The sequence below is a fragment of the Schistocerca piceifrons genome, chromosome X (genome assembly GCF_021461385.2).
Source record: "Schistocerca piceifrons isolate TAMUIC-IGC-003096 chromosome X, iqSchPice1.1, whole genome shotgun sequence".
NCBI lineage: Eukaryota > Metazoa > Arthropoda > Insecta > Orthoptera > Acrididae > Schistocerca > Schistocerca piceifrons.
Window position 1 is genome coordinate 650,351,292 of NC_060149.1, and position 19,932 is coordinate 650,371,223.

Consider the following 19,932-nt stretch of genomic DNA (forward strand, 5'->3'; position numbering starts at 1 on the left):
ACTGGGAGATGAAAAAGCTTGCACAGGATGGAGTGGCATGGAGAGCTGCATCAAACCAGTCTCAGGACTGAAGACCACAACAACAACAACAACAACAACTGCCAGTCATTACACCATGCATTTATTTTCTGCAATTCCTCATTGATTTGTTCACAAATTTCATGTGATACTACTTTCCTGTTGACTACAGCATCATCGGCAAACAGTCTAATGCCTCTGTCAATACCATCAGCCAGATTGTTTATTTAAATCATAAAAAGCAGCAGACCTATTACGCTGCCCTGGGGCACACCTGAAGTTACGCTTGCTTCTGTTGAGGCCCCCCGTTCAGGACGACATATTGCTCTCTGTCTGTTAGAAAACTTTCTATCCAACTGCATATGTCATCGGATAGACTGTAAGCACGCACTTTTTAGAGCAAGTGACACTGCGGAACTGAGTCTAATGCCTTTCAAAAGTCGAGAAATATGGCATCAACCTGGGAGCCTGTATCTAGAGCCTGTTGTGTATCATGCACAAAGAGGACCAGCTGTGTCTCTCATGACTGCTGTTTCCTAAAATCGTGCTGGTTTCTGCAGGTGAGCTTCCCAAAGTCTAGAAAGGTCATTATGTCTGAACACAAAATATGTTCCACGATTCTACAACAAATGGATGTCAGTGAAACTGGCCGGTAATTACGTGCATCTGATTTTCTCCCCTTTTTATAGATTGCTATGACCTGGGCCTTCTTCCAGTCTCGTGGAACTTTCCGCTGTTCCAATGATCTCTGATAGATGGTGGATAACAATGGAGCTACATTTGTAGCATAGTCAACATATAATCTTATGGGGATACCGTCTGGGCCAGATGCCTTCCTGGCGTCCTTAACTGCTTCACAATCCCAGATACACTAATCGCTATGTCAGCCATCGTTGCGTTTGTTCAATAAATGAAAGGGGAAATGGTGCAGCAGTCCTCTACCATAAATTAATTTTTAAAAGCTAGATTTAGAATTTTGGCCTTCTGTTTATCATCATCCATTATATTACCCGTACTGTCAGCAAGAGAAGGTATTGAATTATTTGTAGCGTTACATACGAGCAAATATTTTTTTTCTTTTTTTTTTTTTTTAGAATCTGCAGATAAAATAGTGCTTTCAATTTTGTTAAAAGAATCTCTCATTCACCTTTTGACAGCTGCTTTAATTTCGTATAATTTCTGTTTGTCAGCCGGGCATTAATTACATTTAAAACAACTGTGCAAAATTCTCTGCTTTCTCAGCAACTTCCTAATATGTTTGTTGTACCAAGGTGGATCCTTTCCCTCCCCTATATTTTTACCAGGCACGTGGTGGGCAATACCTTTAAATTCCGACCAAAGATGCTCTATATCTTTGTGTCCCGTGGTGAATGCTTGGAGCTGACTATGAAGATGTTCATTAATGACACTTTTATTTGCTTTCTCAAACAAGAAAACTCTATGTTGTTTCTTTGGTTTTTTTGCAACTTCCATGGACATAGAAGCCACAACGACATTATGGTCGCTAGTACCTTCTTCTAGATTAACTTCCTCAAAAATATCAGGTCTGTTTGTCATCAAGATATCTAATATGTTCCCATCTCGAGTTGGTTTTCTAACCAATTGCTCAAGGTTGTATGTTGAGAGCGCTCCTAGAATAACTTCAATGAGTCTTTGTTTCTGCCCCCTGTGATAAACGTGTAATTTTCCCAGTCAATGGATGGCAAATTAACGTCTCCACCTATACTTAATGGATAATTTGGATACTTATTTCCTATGTATTCAAGACTTTCCCTGAAACGTTCTGCGATGTTTGTTGTGGTTGCTGGTGGTCTATAAAAACATCCTAATACAATGGTCAATCCTTGTGTGATTTGATAGCTTTATCCAGACTATTTCACAGTGTGGAGTACTGGTTAGCGTTGCTTGTTGTTGCGCTGTGGGTCACCAGTTCAAATCCAATTACCAGCAGGTATTTGTTATTCATTATTTATCATTTTGAAAGGGTCTCAAAATTTTGTAGCTTTGTAATGTCTGCATATTCCATAATATTCTACTTTTTATAAATAAATAGCAGTATTCTGCATCCAGGTAATTCTGTTCTGTCCATATGTTGGTGTCAGTAATAAACATGCTTTCAGTGCCCAATGTTGTACTTCACTAATGACACTGCTTATGGGTTTGGGCTCAACTGTGGTTACGACGTGATAACATTGGTAAGAACCTGAACTGGAGGTCACGTGTTACAGATTTACATCTAAGCTCTGTAACTTTTTGCATTACGGGCATCAGATTTTGGAGACGGGGATGTCAAAATATTGACTTACTTTTCCCATTTTCATTCAGTAATATCCTATAGCACCATATTCATTAATTAACGAAAAAAGTGTGTACTGCACAGAAGCATGTAATAAGCATAATATGTCATGTCCTAGACCTCTTTTAGACAGTTTTTTTAACAGTTGGAAATACTGACAACCACCTCACAGTGCTAAATGTAACTATGGTGATTGTTGTCAACAATCAAGCATAGTTTCCACCCTTCCTCCAAATGGTGCAGCAGAGAGGCTTGTCCGCACATTTAAACAACAGTTGACAAAGGCAGTCAAAATATCTCCAACCATGTCGGCCCTCACCCTGTTCTTGAGCACATATCGCACCACACCAATTGACGGACATAGTATAGTAGAGCTCCTCCATGGGCAACAGCTGCAGACCCTGCTTCATTTGCTGATGCCATCACCCTCCCAAGCCCGCTCCCGGCCCTCTCAGCGTTACGCCCCCGGCATGACCGCGTGGGCCTGCGTGTACGGGAGCAAGGCGGGTTGGATGCCCGCCACGGTCATCGCGGCCCATGGGCAGCGTGTGACATCAGTGCAGATGTCACAAGGGTTGGAGCACTGCCATCATAACCAGCTCTGCCCACACGTACTTCCCCCCCCCCCCCCCCCCCCAGGACTCCTGTTGCCACCGCCGCCTCCTCCTACACTACCTCCTTCGGGTACAACGACGTGGTCCTTGACTCACCGCCACTATCCCCCAGTTGCTGCCTCCCCACGAGCCTGCCACCGGCCCTCCCCACCCCCAGGTGGATCGGAGGCTCCCTCCGATGCCCTGGCCTCTGGGTTGGCCGTCATGGACACCTGAGACGTCCCTTCCTCCCTGACAACAGATGTTGATGAGCCTGGGTCTTCTCCCATCTGCCGACCACCACGGCACCGTCCAGGACGTTTTTGCACCTACTCATAAGTTTCAGTGGGGAGAGATCTGGTAGCAAGTGTCTCAGGTTTCGAATCCTCACCAGTCGGCATGGAACTCGATGACCACTAGAGGTCTCTGCAGCAGTCACGCCATAAGCCGTGGCTGCGCACTCCTGGCCCCGGGTCTAATGTGACGACACTGTGAATCACATGGTCCCAGTGGCCAATAGTGACATGCCCTGTCGTGTATTTAGGCAGCTGCCTCTCACTCAGCGAGGCAGTCTGGTATTTTCACTGAGTAAATTGATATCTCGCTTACAGACATCGTGTTTACATTGCGTGTTCTTACTTCTCGTTTACGAGTAGACATTGTTTTAATTACGTGAGGTTATCTCTTGTGACCCCGTTGCTTAATACTTTGATGTTGATCTTTGTGTCTTGCTTGGTTGTCTGTTGTCAATCTTGTCCTTCCATTCGCATTCGTCCGTCTTGTTAATTCGCGGGGCGCTCCCGTTCAGTCCCGCCATGTTTTCGTTAGTGGTAACCCTGTGACCATTCCTAGCGGGGTTACAACAACCCCCGTAACTGACTGGGTAGGTCAAGTAATGGCGTACCACCTCTGACAGCACCGTGCTTAGTAAAGCACTGCCGTATTCAAAACAATCTTTAGATTGATGACCACTTTACTTACTAAATAATGTACACAATATATTAATCTGAAAATGAAGGAGGCACTGCTCTCATCAAATGGAATTTTTTAAGTGTTTTGTTGCATAAAACAGCTATTCCAATGCCATTTAAAATCAAGAAATTGTTGAGGCCAGAGTAAGCTTACCTTTACACTGGAATGGAATATCTTACAGTTAGGTAATGTTACACACACTGGTTAAGCTAGGGGTGGAATTATAGACACATCATGTTATTCAGAAGTGCACAATCCAGTAGCTGGTGAAGTGTGTACTCCAAACCATGAATGCACAAGGCAGAAGTAACTGACACCCATCATTTCCAAAACATGCAAATAATGACAAGTCAGATGATAGTGACAGAAAGATTCAAAGCTGACATACACTTTGCTGTATGTCCAGAACTTTATGTGGATATGTAGTGTCTTGCTGGAAACTAGCCCCTAGTCACTATGCAACAAGAACTGTCACATGCGGCCACTGGCTGCTGCCAAGATAATGAGTGCCGCAGAGTCAATTGTCATCAAATTGTTACCAATCTGGATTTGCTAAGGTATTTCAGAATCTTGTTATGAATTCAACCAATTAATGAAGATATATACTGTTATAGTGCTAATTCAAAGGAAATCTTCCACTTGCTGGGCCACAACACAGGTCAATGAAACACAAAGAGAACAATAATCTTACATACTTTGATGTACATTTCACTGACAGGAATGCACAATGATGGTTACTGGATGTAGAGACTTCGGCAAACTGTGATACAAAGTCATTGGTAATGACAAGAAGATCAATGATAATGCCATTGTCAACACAGATTTCTGAGACGGTTGCCAAGAGCTGCATATAAATGAAGCCCAGCTCACATCTGTACAAACAGCATTTGCATTGTTATGGAAAACGTAATGTTCCCAGGAACCCTTTTTTACTTTCCCTTGTTAGATGACATGTAACTGTAAGTCATCTTTCAGTATTTCTCTGATGCCTTCAGTGATTTAATCAAACTACCAAGATAAAAGGGTTTATCATGAGGATAACCAGAGAAACATACGGTCATCAGGACTACAACTTGTTCGAGAAATGTAACACTTATAACATAGGCAATTTTGGTCTAGTGATAAGTGTTATGGAAATGAAGGCTGGTTAGACTGCACCATGACAATAAGCTCTCTATCAGCTCGTAATTGGAAAATAGTCACAGTCATAGAGATTGTGGAGAACATTTCATTGGAACAGAGGAGTGAGAACTAAACAACAAACTGTCATGTCTACAAACCATGCGGTACGCTGAAGGTGTTCACTCTCCAGTATTAAAAAACATAGATATAGATCTATGGTACAATCTAGCAATGGATTTTGTACATTGAAGTCCTGCATCTATATCTACACTTACATAGAAACTCTGCAAATAACACTTAAGTGCCTGACAGTGTGTTCTTCGAACCACTTTCTCAATAATTCTCTATTATTCCTCTCTCTAACAGCGCATGGAAAAAACGAACACCTATATCTCTCTGTGTGTGCTCTGATTTTCCTTATTTTATTATGATGATTGTTTTCTCCCTATATAGGTTGGCATCAACAAAGCATTTTCACAATTGGAGGAGAAAGTTGTTGACAAACTTCGCGAGAAGATTCCACCACAATGAAAAACGCCTTTGTTTTCATGATGTCCACCCCAAATCCTGCATCATGTCAGTGATACTCTCTCTGCTATTTCTTGATAATACAAAATGTGCTGCTCTTCTCGGAACTTTCTTGATGTACTCTATTAATCCTACCTGGTGAGGATCCCACACCGTGCAGCAGTACTCCAAAAAAAGGATGGACAAGCACAGTGTAGTCGGTCTCTTTAGTAAATCTGTAGCATCTTTTAAGTATTCTGTCAATAAAACGCAGTCTTTGGTTCATCTTCACCACAACATTTTCTATCTGTTCTTTCCAATTTAAGTTGTTCATAATTCTAATTCCTAAGTATTTAGTTGAATTCATGGCCTTTAGATTTGACTGCTTTATCATGCAATCAAAGTGTAAAAAGATTCATTTTAGCACTCATGTGCTAAATCAATTTAAAATCCTTTGTCAATAGCACTCATCACTTCGTGTGTGTGAAGAGCTAGTTGTGTTTCTCAAAAACAATGTCTTCTAGATCCATGTTGACTTTCTGTCAATAGACCGCTCTCTTTGAGGCAATTCATAATGTTCAAACACAATATTTATTTAAAAAATCCTGCTGCATATCAATGTTAATGATATGGGTCTGTAATTTAGTGGATTATTCCTATTGCCTTTCTTAAATATTGGTGTCACCTGTGCAACTTTCCTGTCTTTGGGTATGGATCTCTCCTGAGTAAGCAGTTGTATATGATTGTTAAGTATAGAGCTATTGTATCAGCATGCTCTCAAAGAAACCTAATTAATAATAAGAAAGGCGAGGACAGCTACTCTATTAAATTTTTGTAGTTAATATCAGTGTACCATGGAAGATTGATACTTCTACGATAACTGGTAGTGATACACAAAACTCAACGGCTTACAGTTCACACTTAACAGCGCACTGTGCACACAGTTAACTGTCAGTGATCCAGGCTGAGAAAGTACATTAAAGGAAAACTGAAAACTTTCTACACAAAATGGGCACACATATTATGCAATTCCAAACAAATAAAAATGGCTTCAGCATACCACATGCAGAGATCAATGGCGACATATGAAATGAAACTTCATCTGTGAAATTCCTAGGTATTCAGATGTGTAACAAACTGAGTTGTTCTGCCAGAACTAGTCCAACATTTATTGACCTCAACAGTAACACATAGACAGCAGAAAGTGTAAATGATGCTGTGATGACCAGCAAAGTATTCTGCAAGGTAATTCCTCATCATTCACATGCAGGTCATCCATGTGATGAAAAGATGAGAGCAACAGTTTGGTGGTAGACACAAATTACCGCCAGTGCTGCTCTGTGGGCAACATATAATAGGTTGCAGTGAAAAGCGGTTTTGTTCAGGTGACCTGTCAAGGCATGCCCTGCTCTGCATTGACCACTGGTAAAAGAGCAAACTTATTAACTTAGCCACCTCTGGCCTCTACACTAGACTCTCACTAATCCGGCCATTCATGGCACATATGGGTGCCGGATTAGCGGAAGTGCCGGATTATTGAGTGTCTGAAATTTATTTTATTCATTTATTTTGTTTTTTATTTATTTTGAAAACATAGGGGATATAGTGTACTGTACTTTATTAAACCAAAGGATACAATTCTAAAACACAGAGGATACACTTTATGAAATCCAAAAATACACTAATTTTCAAAGAAAACTTAGTCTTTGAGTGACTGTACATAATTATACAGTTGTATTACTCACTACGAAACATGTCCCTAATTTTTAACTGTTGCAATGATGATACACGACGGTGGAATGCTTTATCATGCAACAGATTTACAACTATTACATCAGCACTGCACATATCTGGTTGTTGCATAATGTACTCCAGGAAGACCTCGGCAGCTACAGCACCAGCAGTGTGAGAAATCTTCATGCTCTCTCCTCCTGCGTCCTCTTCATCATCATTTTCATCATTACTTTCTTGCACGCTTTTGATTATTTCTTCATCTGTTAAAGTTTGGTCTGTATCACAGTTTTCCTCATTCAGCCACTTTGTAACATCATCATCATCATCGTCGTCATCGTCATCGTCAATTTCTTCTCCTCCTGGAAGGTTGTGGAACATGTCAGTGTACAAAGTAACTGATTCCAAACTGAATGGCTCATTGCTGTCCCTCACTACTGGATCCAACTCGGCATCATTGGATGGCCACAATTTCCTCCAGCTCTTCTTTATGGTAGTGCTCTCCACTTTATCCCATGCTTCGACTGCTTGGAAAACAACATCACGTATGTTAATTGCTTTCCACACCTTCAGCACTCTCGACAGAGTTGTTTTTACTTTCATTCAGAAAGAAGACAAGAAGTGAATGTTCGAGAGTGGAACAGTAGAGAGACAGCTTGAAGGTGGTTAACTGAACTCTCTGCCAGGCACTTTATTGTGAATAGCAGAGTAATCACATAGATGTAGATGTTAATCGATTCCAAAATTCCCTGGTCTATAGATGTAGATGTTAATCGATTCCAAAATTCCCTGGTCTATGGGCTGAATTAGGGCTGTCACATTGGGTGAGAGATCGGGTGCTTGTGCATGTATATCATCAGACTTTAGAGAAACAGCTGAAGGATGACTGGGAGCATTGTCAATTATAAGGATAGCTTACAGTGGAAGTTTTTCCATCTTTAGCTCTTTTTCACTGCTGATACAAACGTTTTGTGGAACCACCGAGAGAATATTTGTCTGTCCATCCACACTTTCTTCTGGGTGCAATACTGCACTGGTTGGTAGAGTATTTATGTCAGTGTGTTGAAAACAACATGGATGTTGGGATTTTCCAATCACCATAAGCAGTAGTTTATGATTCCCATTTGCATTACAACACACCATTAATGTTACACGCTGTTTCTGTTGCTTGTAACCACGAGCTTCCTTCTTGTTCTTGGCAGCTAATGTTTTTGAAGGAAGCATCCTGTAAAAGAGTCCTGTTTCATCAGCATTATACAAGGCATCAATAGTTAAATCTTCTTCCTCTACTATCTTCTGCATCTTGCTTGCAAACTCATCAGCATTCTTATCATTAGCTGAGCGACTTTCCCAGGTGACTGTCAGCTGCCAAATGCCATGTTGTTTCTTCCGTTTGATAACCAACCTTCGCTCATTGCAAACAAGTTACTATCATTTCATCCCCATCAACGCGCAAGTCACCAAAGTGGCGTCAAATCGAAAGACTTGCAACCGGCGAACAGTCTACCCGACGGAAGGCCCTAGTCACATGACATTTATTTATTTACCACCAAGTTGTTTGTTAAATGCAGCTGCTTTTTCCTTTATAATCGGGCCACTGACTGGAATTCCTTTAATGTGTTGTTGTATGAACCATTTAATGAACAGCTACATCCAGTTTTCATTCTCACTCTTTCGCGTAACATTCCATTTTCTCAACTCGCTATCCATTTGTGTTGAGTACTATCAAATATCATCATCTTTCTTTTTGATGTCATAAATAGTTGCTTGCCCAACACAGAACTCAGCAGCAATGGCTTTCTGTGAAGAACCTCGATTTAACTTATCTAAAATTTCGAGTTTCTGCTTGAGGTCTAGCATAATGTATTTCCTTTTAAAAGACATGATTCCGAACTATAAAGAACGCTACTATTTCAAATACAGTATGTGAAGAATTGTTTAACTATGCATTGTTGCGCACAATAATTCATTGTGCGTGTGTTTTTGGATGTGCGCCAGGTTACTGAGAGCCCGGACTACTGAGGGCCGAATTAGCAAGAGTCTAGTGTAGTTGCTATTGATGTCTCTGCTTGATACCAACCCTCTTCCCCAAGTTTGGCGTATAGGGCCAAAAATAACCATCGAGATGGATGTTAGGTATGAACTTAAATGCCAAGGGCCCCACCTCATCGGTGGTGCTAGCTGTGGTGTCCTCTTGTGGACTCGCAGCAATTTACTTTTTGCCTAAAAAGTTTGTAGTTCCAAGAAGTTAGCAAACCAGAGAAATGTGTCAATCATTGGGAAATGCTGTTCCAGAGGTGTAGTGCAAGCTGCACTCAACACATGACCTAAGTACTCTACAAAAAATTTGCTCTTCCAGAGGCTGCACTTCAGCTCTGCTTCTTGATGACACAAACACACACAGGTGGTCACCTTTGCTCTTCTCAGTGACAGTAATATTGTCAAAACAGTTTTCATTGACAGGTAAGCTGTAACAAACACTGTTGAAAAATTGCTAGTCTACTTGTCACACAAAATGAAAGGTGAAGATAGTGGTATAGTCCTGTAGGTGCGGTTATCACCAAGAACTGTTTTGAGTCTTCATTAATGGGTAACTGCAAGTATGGATTTGTTAATACTAACTTTGAAAAATATTTGCAACCTGCTGAGATATAGGGTAGGCGTCTCCTACTAACTGAGTCTTTACTGTCTATTTAAAATTGCCTCGGATCCTTAGAGAGCTATTTGTTCGGACAGGTAAATTTCGTTCAAACGATAATATGACAAACAACATGAAATCATTTTTAACAAAGAAATCTAAAATCTGTGCTTGTCACTTATTATTGATCTATTAATTAAGTGGTGGCCTTTCTCTGACTTATCTAGCTTATGGATTGTTACTATGTCAGATGATGAGTGGTGCAATCGACAATTGATGCATTGAACTCTGGTTACTTTGATTGTAAAAAAACTTCCTTTGCTAATGACACCACTTCAAATTATTGTGTTGTATGTGAAGTGTCATGGAGTGTAGAGTCTGACAGGGCAAGAGCCTCCTCAGACCAAACTTTCCCGTTGGGAGCGAGCCGAACAATAACAGCTCTAATTAACAAGTTCATGTATGACACTTCACACTCATTACACTTTCAGCTAAGACTTTGGAAATCAGCAATCCATGATACATATTTTTGCCCAAACTTCCGGTCACACTGATTAACATGCAAACAAGCTTTCACAATGTGAGTTTTCCAGCCAAAATGTTGAGTCAGTTAAATATTGTTGAAGTCTATGCTACCTGGGTCAGACTGTGGCCATAATTTCTGCCTCACTCTGTACATCTGACTGAAAGAGGACAATAAGTATACCTGCCTAGAGGGGAGATCAATCAGTTCTTTAACCTCACAACAGAGGATAAGGCACATTTCTTAAATCTCTTCATACTTGTCGAGAATATCATATGACATCAGTAAAGGAGAGGATGCGGCACTAGCTGCTGCAATAATGCCATTTGCTGCTCCATTTGCTGCTGTGGTTTCTTCTGTTGTACTTGCTGGTGAAGCAACTGCTGTTGCTGTTGTTGCAGCTGAGTTTTCTGCTGCCACTATTTGAATAATTATTTGTCCATATAATGAGTATTTCCTCATTGTCACTTATGTATCTCTACGGATGCACATATACACTCCTGGAAATTGAAATAAGAACACCGTGAATTCATTGTCCCAGGAAGGGGAAACTTTATTGACACATTCCTGGGGTCAGATACATCACATGATCACACTGACAGAACCACAGGCACATAGACAAAGGCAACAGAGCATGCACAATGTCGGCACTAGTACAGTGTATAGCCACCTTTCGCAGCAATGCAGGCTGCTATTCTCCCATGGAGACGATCGTAGAGATGCTGGACGTAGTCCTGTGGAACGGCTTGCCATGCCATTTCCACCTGGCGCCTCAGTTGGACCAGCGTTCGTGCTGGACGTGCAGACCGCGTGAGACGACGCTTCATCCAGTCCCAAACATGCTCAATGGGGGACAGATCCGGAGATCTTGCTGGCCAGGGTAGTTGACTTATACCTTCTAGAGCACGTTGGGTGGCACGGGATACATGCGGACGTGCATTGTCCTGTTGGAACAGCAAGTTCCCTTGCCGGTCTAGGAATGGTAGAACGATGGGTTCGATGACGGTTTGGATGTACCGTGCACTATTCAGTGTCCCCTCGACAATCACCAGTGGTGTACGGCCAGTGTAGGAGATCGCTCCCCACACCATGATGCCGGGTGTTGGCCCTGTGTGCCTCGGTCGTATGCAGTCCTGATTGTGGCGCTCACCTGCACGGCGCCAAACACGCATACGACCATCATTGGCACCAAGGCAGAAGCGACTCTCATCGCTGAAGACAACACGTCTCCATTCGTCCCTCCATTCACGCCTGTCGCGACACCACTGGAGGCGGGCTGCACGATGTTGGGGCGTGAGCGGAAGACGGCCTAACGGTGTGCGGGACCGTAGCTCAGCTTCATGGAGGCGGTTGCGAATGGTCCTCGCCGATACCCCAGGAGCAACAGTGTCCCTAATTTGCTGGGAAGTGGCGGTGCGGTCCCCTACGGCACTGCGTAGGATCCTACGGTCTTGGCGTGCATCCGTGCGTCGCTGCGGTCCGGTCCCAGGTCGACGGGCACGTGCACCTTCCGCCGACCACTGGCGACAACATCGATGTACTGTGGAGACCTCACGCCCCACGTGTTGAGTAATTCGGCGGTACGTCCACCCGGCCTCCCGCATGCCCACTATACGCCCTCGCTCAAAGTCCGTCAACTGCACATACGGTTCACGTCCACGCTGTCGCGGCATGCTACCAGTGTTAAAGACTGCGATGGAGCTCCGTATGCCACGGCAAACTGGCTGACACTGACGGCGGCGGTGCACAAATGCTGCGCAGCTAGCGCCATTCGACGGCCAACACCGCGGTTCCTGGTGTGTCCGCTGTGCCGTGCGTGTGATCATTGCTTGTACAGCCCTCTCGCAGTGTCCGGAGCAAGTATGGTGGGTCTGACACACCGGTGTCAATGTGTTCTTTTTTCCATTTCCAGGAGTGTACATTGTTTGAGCATACAATACAGAGAAATGCAGTGAAGCTGCCATTAACTTCACAATCTCATGATGCTTAAGCAGAAAGTTTGATAAAGCCAAAGTGTGGTTCTAGTACTTAGTAGAAGTGTGCAAATAGCCAAGGCATAATAGCTCACAAGAACAGTCCAAAACAACAACCCAGAGACAAATCCAAATACAATACCAAAGTTGATCCACCATACAATAAACTCAGCAAAATGAACAGCTTAATAGAACACAACAAACTGACTTCTTGTGGCTAATGCCATACTTAAATAGTGAAAGGCACCATCTATCTCACACCATGCGATCCTGTTATATAGTGGTCTGCCTCATGATGTAGTGGTCTCAGCAAGTGCAGGGCTATCCGCTGCCAGCAAGAATCAACTCCTTTTAGTTACTATGACGGTGAGCATGTTCATTTCCTCATCAATGGCTGCAGGGGATACAAAACTATCACTGCTGCTGTTGTACTGAAGAATAGTGTGGTGACATTAACACATAGGTAAAAGTTAATTGTTACCATACGTAATATTATGGAGTGATGTGATGTCTATACCAACCCTGTAGGTAGGTCTGACATTATTAATCTACAAAAATACGACTCCTGCTAGTTGATTGATGAATTTTGTTTCACACATAATGAAACTTTATATTCTAAGTCATCACCCATCATAAGTTTACCTCTGAAAGTTTATAGACAAACTTCTCTCAATTTCTGTATGACAAGGATGATTTTAATGTGAGACATGTGAGACACTTGAAGGGCACAACACTTTTCACATGATGGGAGCTATTGTTTGCATCACTGCAGAAGTGTGGTTGTCCCAGATCAAAATAATCAAAGAGTAAAAGACATACCATCAGCATGAGTCATATTAAGTTCCAGAGGTATTTGGTTACAAAATTTGGGCAGAATAACAATGCAGGATACCTTGTGATTAACGAACAAGATATCCCCAATATTTATCTATCTTCAGAAGCTCTTATTCTCTCCATGTCCATTTCTTAAGGGCTTTATAGTAAAAGCAAAGATTCGTTTACTTTCTGCTGCATGAACTTTATTGGCAACTGTCTAGAAACTACGGCGGACCACATATTCCAATTAATGCCACAACTAACAATCATAGTTACAATAATACAATCATATACAATTATGACATTCAGTCACAATTAATATACACAATGTGGTTTGAAAGTAGAACAATAATAGGAAAGATAACAGTTTTAATAGTGATCTGTACAGCTTAATCTAATAAACAGAAGAAATCCAAAGAAATGACAGTGAGAGAAAACAGATAATAGAAAATAGGAAGAGAGATGAGTCAAGATCCCACTGCACATGCCAGTGGTTATGGCCTTAGAATGTATGGAGTCTAAACCCCAAGGATAGTTGCATAAGGCCATTGTTAGTACTAATCAAATAACATTATGCTACATTATAAAAGTTAAAACTGTATTTTACATTGAAGATATTCTATAGATCCTATTATTATAGCCATAATACTAATCTAATAGCAGTAATTATCATATGTTTGACCTGTACCAGATGTATGAACAACACTTCTGAGATAGCACTGTAAATGTAAGTGTGGGTGGGGCAAGGGTTTCTAACTATGGAGATATGAGTTACATATTATAATACTGTCACTGATCATACACTTTCACTACCTGATGCTCCCTCTTCACTGACAAACTCTGCAGGGTCCTACTCCCTAATTTGCACCCACAGCAAGCTGGAAAAGCACAGTGACACCTTTCCTTATATTATACTAGCAGTTAGTTTGAAATTTTCTTGGCTCCATTCTTAATTATATGCCACTTTTCACTTTTCAGGATCTCCTACAGCTGTTGATAGATTGGATGCAGGTGGAATGTTCTCTCTAAAGGTGTTACATAACGTGCAGTGGAAGACAATGTTTTTTCTAGATCCTCAATCTCCACACTTGGAGATGCCTCTCTGCCTCAGATTGACTCAGTTAAGAAGAGTGGGATAAGAATCGTGTCCTATAAAAAGATGCACCATGCCCCAATTCGGATTGACAAGGTGTATTTTCAAGCTTCCCTACATATTTGAGACGAGAGAATAAACTCATATACCCGTACCAGTGTTGTCCCACTGACCCTGTTATCTAATTATTTAGGTGGCGTTTATTCGTGACCCTAACAACAGTTATTTCAGCCAGTTTTCTGTATTTACATTACTTAGTCAACATAAAGCAACATTTTACCTAATAGCGATTTGTACTGGGTATCTACCACGAACTGATGACTCTACTGGAGTAGTTTGGAATGCCACAAATAGTCTCACTCGCACTCCCCTCTGTCCTTAACATACAGTTCTTCTATGTCACACTATACCGCCCATGTATTGGCTCCAAAACTGCATACTGTTGTGAAAGTGGTACTGTTGTATGCTAACATGGCAGATGGTGATAGCCAGAAATTACACATAATTTTGGAAGACTTAACCACTACTGCTGATATGTGATGCTACAAATAAGTTTCTTATCAATTTACACATCCAGCTATCTGCTAGTCATCTTCCTAGATGTGAATAATTTAATAACACCAGTCAACAAATAAATCTTGGTTTCAGCTACAAGAACAACATACACCAATTCTGGAAGATAATTCACCCCTGAATCCAGATCAACTTCAGAATTTCTGTACTGGCCTCAATTTTCACGTAATATTGTTTTTGTAAATGCTTCCAGCAGCCTTTGTACTATAAGCTGATGAGCCACAACATTATGACCGCTGTGCACCACAAGATTGAATGCTGCCAGTTGGTGTTTCAGACATGTGACATGGTAAAAAAAACAGGAATTCCACTGACATAGGTGCACTGACCACACATTGTTGAACATGGGGCTCAGACAACTGCTGTGTGTTCCCCGTGCTGACCTAACAAAAACATCAATGATGATTGCATTGGGCATGGGATCATCAAGACTGGACTGTGGATCAATGGAAACGTGTCACCTGGTCAGATAAATCATGTTTCTTGTTTTACTAAGTTGATGGCAGTTTACAGATACGTCATCATCCAGGTGAACAGCTGCTCAAAACATGCCATGGACACAGGCTCGTGGGGGCATGGGGAAATTCACCTGGCCTGCAGTAGTAACTGAATGCACCATCATATTTGTGGAGTAGATGAATATTACTGAGGATCACCTGAATCTCTCCGCACTTCTTGTCCCTGCTTGCAGAATAAATGTCTGTCACAAGGCCATAATTGTGCCTCAGTGGTTTGGACACCATGACAGTGAACTCATGTTGACGTCTTGGCCACTAAATTAACCTGATCAGAATCTAATGGAACACATCTGGGACACAATCAGCACCAGTTCAGTGCCCACAAACTACTGGCCCATAATTCACAGGAAGTGTGTGATCTGTCTATAGTCACCTGGTGCCACATACCTCCAGAAATATACAAAGGACTTGATGAAGCCATGCCATGCAGACTTGATGTTGTACTGTGTTTCAAAGGCAGATAAACCTTCTATTAAGCTTTGGTCTATCAGTATATGTATCTAGCAAAATGACAAGATCATTGAGACCCCTTAAGACAAAATGTGTGGCTCATTTGATTCACAGTGGTGTTGGAATGTTTGGTCCACTTGCATATCTCCTCTGCTGCCTTTTGCATGTTCAGCACTGTATTAGTCTTCACTTGCTGTAACATTCCCATGATGCACCTGCATTGGCAATTCTCCACTGTGACGTAAAAGGCCTAATAGCAGGTGGAAAATTGGGATTCTGCAGAGTTTTCTACATTTTTGGGAGTAGTTCCATATATTTTTGTCTGAAAAAATAATATACATTGTGTGGTCCATTTATTCCTTCCAAATTCTGGGAGCAGCACAAGGCATGTAACACAAGGCATGTAGCCCTTTCAGGCTATCAGACATAACAAACAGCATATGTTCTTGTCCTGGTCACCAACCGTATGCACAAAATAAAGTTTGTAGCACTTCTTTACAAAAGGATTAAGTTTCCGTTTTGTAACTGCAACATTAACTCTGCACAGATATAACGAAAAGAATTTGTGCTACTTACAGAGTAAGAGGCTTTCCTTATTCTAAATTAAAACAAAATGCAAACTTTAATTAATTTAGAATAAGAAGTCCCTTTATATAAAATTCAGCATTCTCACTGATGAGATTAAGTGGAAAAAAAAAAAAAAAATGTGATTCTGTGTGTTCAAGTTCAGCTCATCAGCAGTGCTGCCAAACCTCTTTCTTTTCCTGGACATAGATTTCTGAACTGAGGGTCATGCATGGTAATTCCTTTACATACTTCAATTACTTTCAACTATTAAATCTGCAGACTGTTTAAATTAAGCCACAGGGGAATAACCAATATGTAGCATTTTCGAGGATTTCAGTACGTAGAGAGTAGCATTTCACAAGAAAAGTGAGCATGAATTCAGCATCTATGACTTAGCAAAGAACATCATTTATACTCTTTGTAAAAAGTGACAATGACCTACATAGTCTTCCTTTAAGCAAAATGTAGCTACTTTTATGTGCTGCAATTGTCAGTTTCATTCCATCACACCACTTCATCATCTGCTGCAGCACACTACACAGGCTTTTATTCTTAAAAGTGGCTACTGAGTTCACAAAAACCACTACTAGAAAATTTTCACCATACACAAAGATACACCAGCTACACTAGTGTTCCCATCCATCAAAGTGAGGGGGGAGGGGGGGGGGGGGTCTATCATGAGATATATCCAGCACTTTCCAATTTCCCACAGACTACTCCTCCACTTGCCCTCGGCAGTAATCTTCGAAGCTATGATAATCAGTGGCAGCTGTTGTGTAAGAGCACAAGAGCACATGAACACTCCAGGTTTTGACACTTTGCATATTTATTGATTATTTTTCTTTGAATACTGGTAAACATAATGTACATAAGGTAATCTGAAATACATGGCATTAAATCTACTGTGGTATACTTCACTGCTATCCTCTAGCTCCATGAAACTTGGCATCAGGGTCATGAGCACACCTTCAGCTGTGCATCTTTTAAGGACCTTTTGCACATACACAACTGGCATGATGTAAGTGCCTTACAGACCAAATACATACAGCTTTGATAAACAATGCGCATGGTTCACGGTGTGCACAGCTGGCCCTTATCACTCAACTACAAATTTACGTCAATGCCACCAGGTGGTAGCACACTGCAGCAGACTTTTATCCCCTTTTGATTGGCATAAATCTCATTAGATGGTAGCACACTCCTCAGATATGCCAGTTCACTCAATATGTAATAAAATTAGATTGGATATCAGTATATGGTATAGTTATATTGATAGAAAAACCTATTTTGTGGGGTTCTGAATGAGATATAGTATATTAGCTTTGGATTTTATCATACAGTAATCAGCTTGCAGCACTAAGAACCATAAACCACACCATCATTGATTGTGAGACTGTAGCACTTATTCATGTTTCTGACATCTGTTGGTATTACGGTGGGTCATGTTTATCTGTACTCTAGACCCACACTGTGCATGTGAACTTTTCAAAAAGCAGTCTCACTGGTTTCTCTGATATTCACTTAAAGTGGGATCGAAGATGGTGTGCTTTTGGTCCTTGTGGTTCTCAGTGCCTCATTTGCATTCTCGTCAAGCGCCAACGTTGGTAGACAGTACTTCTTGACTTTAATCATTTCCACAAACAGCAGTTTGTATTTGGAGTTGGTTGTTTACTGTGTAGGAATCGGCTTTTGCAGGCAGTGTCAACAGGAACTCTGTTGAAACTGTTTTAAGTGCTAACAGAAAAGAAAATAACTAGGAAAAGTTAGACACAAATGTATGAGGGCTTTCCATACTAGATCTGTTGACTGACAAAGTGACAAAATCACATAAGCGTGACTATAAGTGAACGTTTAACAAAGATGTGTATAATACGCATAAGTTGTTGTCCGAGTGCAACATAATAATATCCGATTTTCTGCCGGAAGTTAATTTTTTAACTAATACATGTGTCAGGGATCTTCTACATTTATCAAAAATTTAAAAAAAGCATGAAAATTCCCACTTACGCACAAATTGAAACAGGCAGTACCTAAAGTTTAAATGCTATTTCATTCTTGTCGTAAACTGCACTTTATTATGTACAAAACAACAAAATTCCACAAAAACAATTCTTTCTTTCCTCAGATAAGTTATGGATATTATTATTATTATTATTATTATTATTATTATTATTATTATTGGCAATGGCTGTAGGTGTATAAATATGTTGATAAGCATAATTGTTTTACAGCAAATGCTATTAATTTCACACTCTCACATTTGTCTGAATCTCAAAACTTGTGAACACCCAGAATCTATACTCATGAGCCACCACAGATGACAATATGTCGCAGTTACCTGTACCTTTCTCAGACAAACGAATATAACTTAGGCCACCAAACACTGGCAAACGTGCCTGTGATGTCAATGACAATTGCCATTACGTATTTTTGAGTGGTTTTATGTACTATGTCAAGTGCTTAATTTATGGCCTTTATTGATTGATATTGCATAAAACAAAACTGACAATGGCCAAGTCCATGAAGCTCCCTGTGTGCTTAGAGCTGGTCAGAGAGGAGAAGCTCCTGGACCTTTGACAGTATATTTATAAGGCAAATAGACCTGTAGGACTTATATTCTGAGGTTTTTGGCTTCAGTTATTGGATAATACTACTCTTGAAGACATCCAATATTCGAATACCAACCAACTCACAATGCTTCGTTTAGTACAGATGTCAAGTAACGTATTATCTCTGGAGGTAGTGGTTGCAGAATTTCTGCATAGATGGTATCAGACCAACGTGTTTTCCCTTCCATTAACTTGACCAGTGCCACCTCAACCTTCTCTGGGGCTACTGGATATATGAGTTTCATAATCCCGATTCTGAGTGACTTTGCCTCCTTTCTATTATGTACCTAACTCTCTTCAGTTTCTTCATTTTATCTGCAGTTCCAAATGATGGAACCATCTTTTCCTTATGCACCATGTTCATAAAGCTTTTATCAGCCCTCCATCTTGAATATAAAAGAGTATGTAGGAAAACAAGATTTTGGTGTGCCTCGTTGGTTGGTTGGTTGGTTGGTTTTTGGGGAAGGAGACCAGACAGCGTGGTCATCGGTCTCATCGGATTAGGGAAGGATGGGGAAGGAAGTCGGCCGTGCCCTTTCACAGGAACCATCCCGGCATTTGCCTGGAGTGATTTAGGGAAATCACGGAAAACCTAAATCAGGATGGCCGGACGCGGGATTGAACCGTCGTCCTCCCGAATGCGAGTCCAGTGTCTAACCACTGCGGCACCTCGCTCGGTGGTGTGCCTCGTGAAAGTAGTTAAACCATGCATGTTGAAGCTAATCTGCACTGTGATAAGACACGATCACAGCCTGCAACATGGCATGGAAAGGCAAAAATTTTGTATGAAGGAAATCTACATACTTCCCAAACAGCAAAATGTCTTAATTGTTGCATGCATCATCACATTGTATGACTTTATCACCATCGTTTACAATAAAGTTGGGAGAATTCTGAATGTAACATTAGTATTACACACTTAACCAGAGTTAC

The 19,932-nt window shown here is 41.2% G+C and overlaps 1 protein-coding gene across 1 annotated transcript in view; it reads right to left on the reverse strand.

Annotated features, from left to right (window-relative positions):
* LOC124721394 (zinc finger protein 135-like) overlaps positions 1-19,932 on the reverse strand; it is a 101,635-nt gene that overhangs the window by 59,168 nt on the left and 22,535 nt on the right. The window lies entirely within an intron of this gene.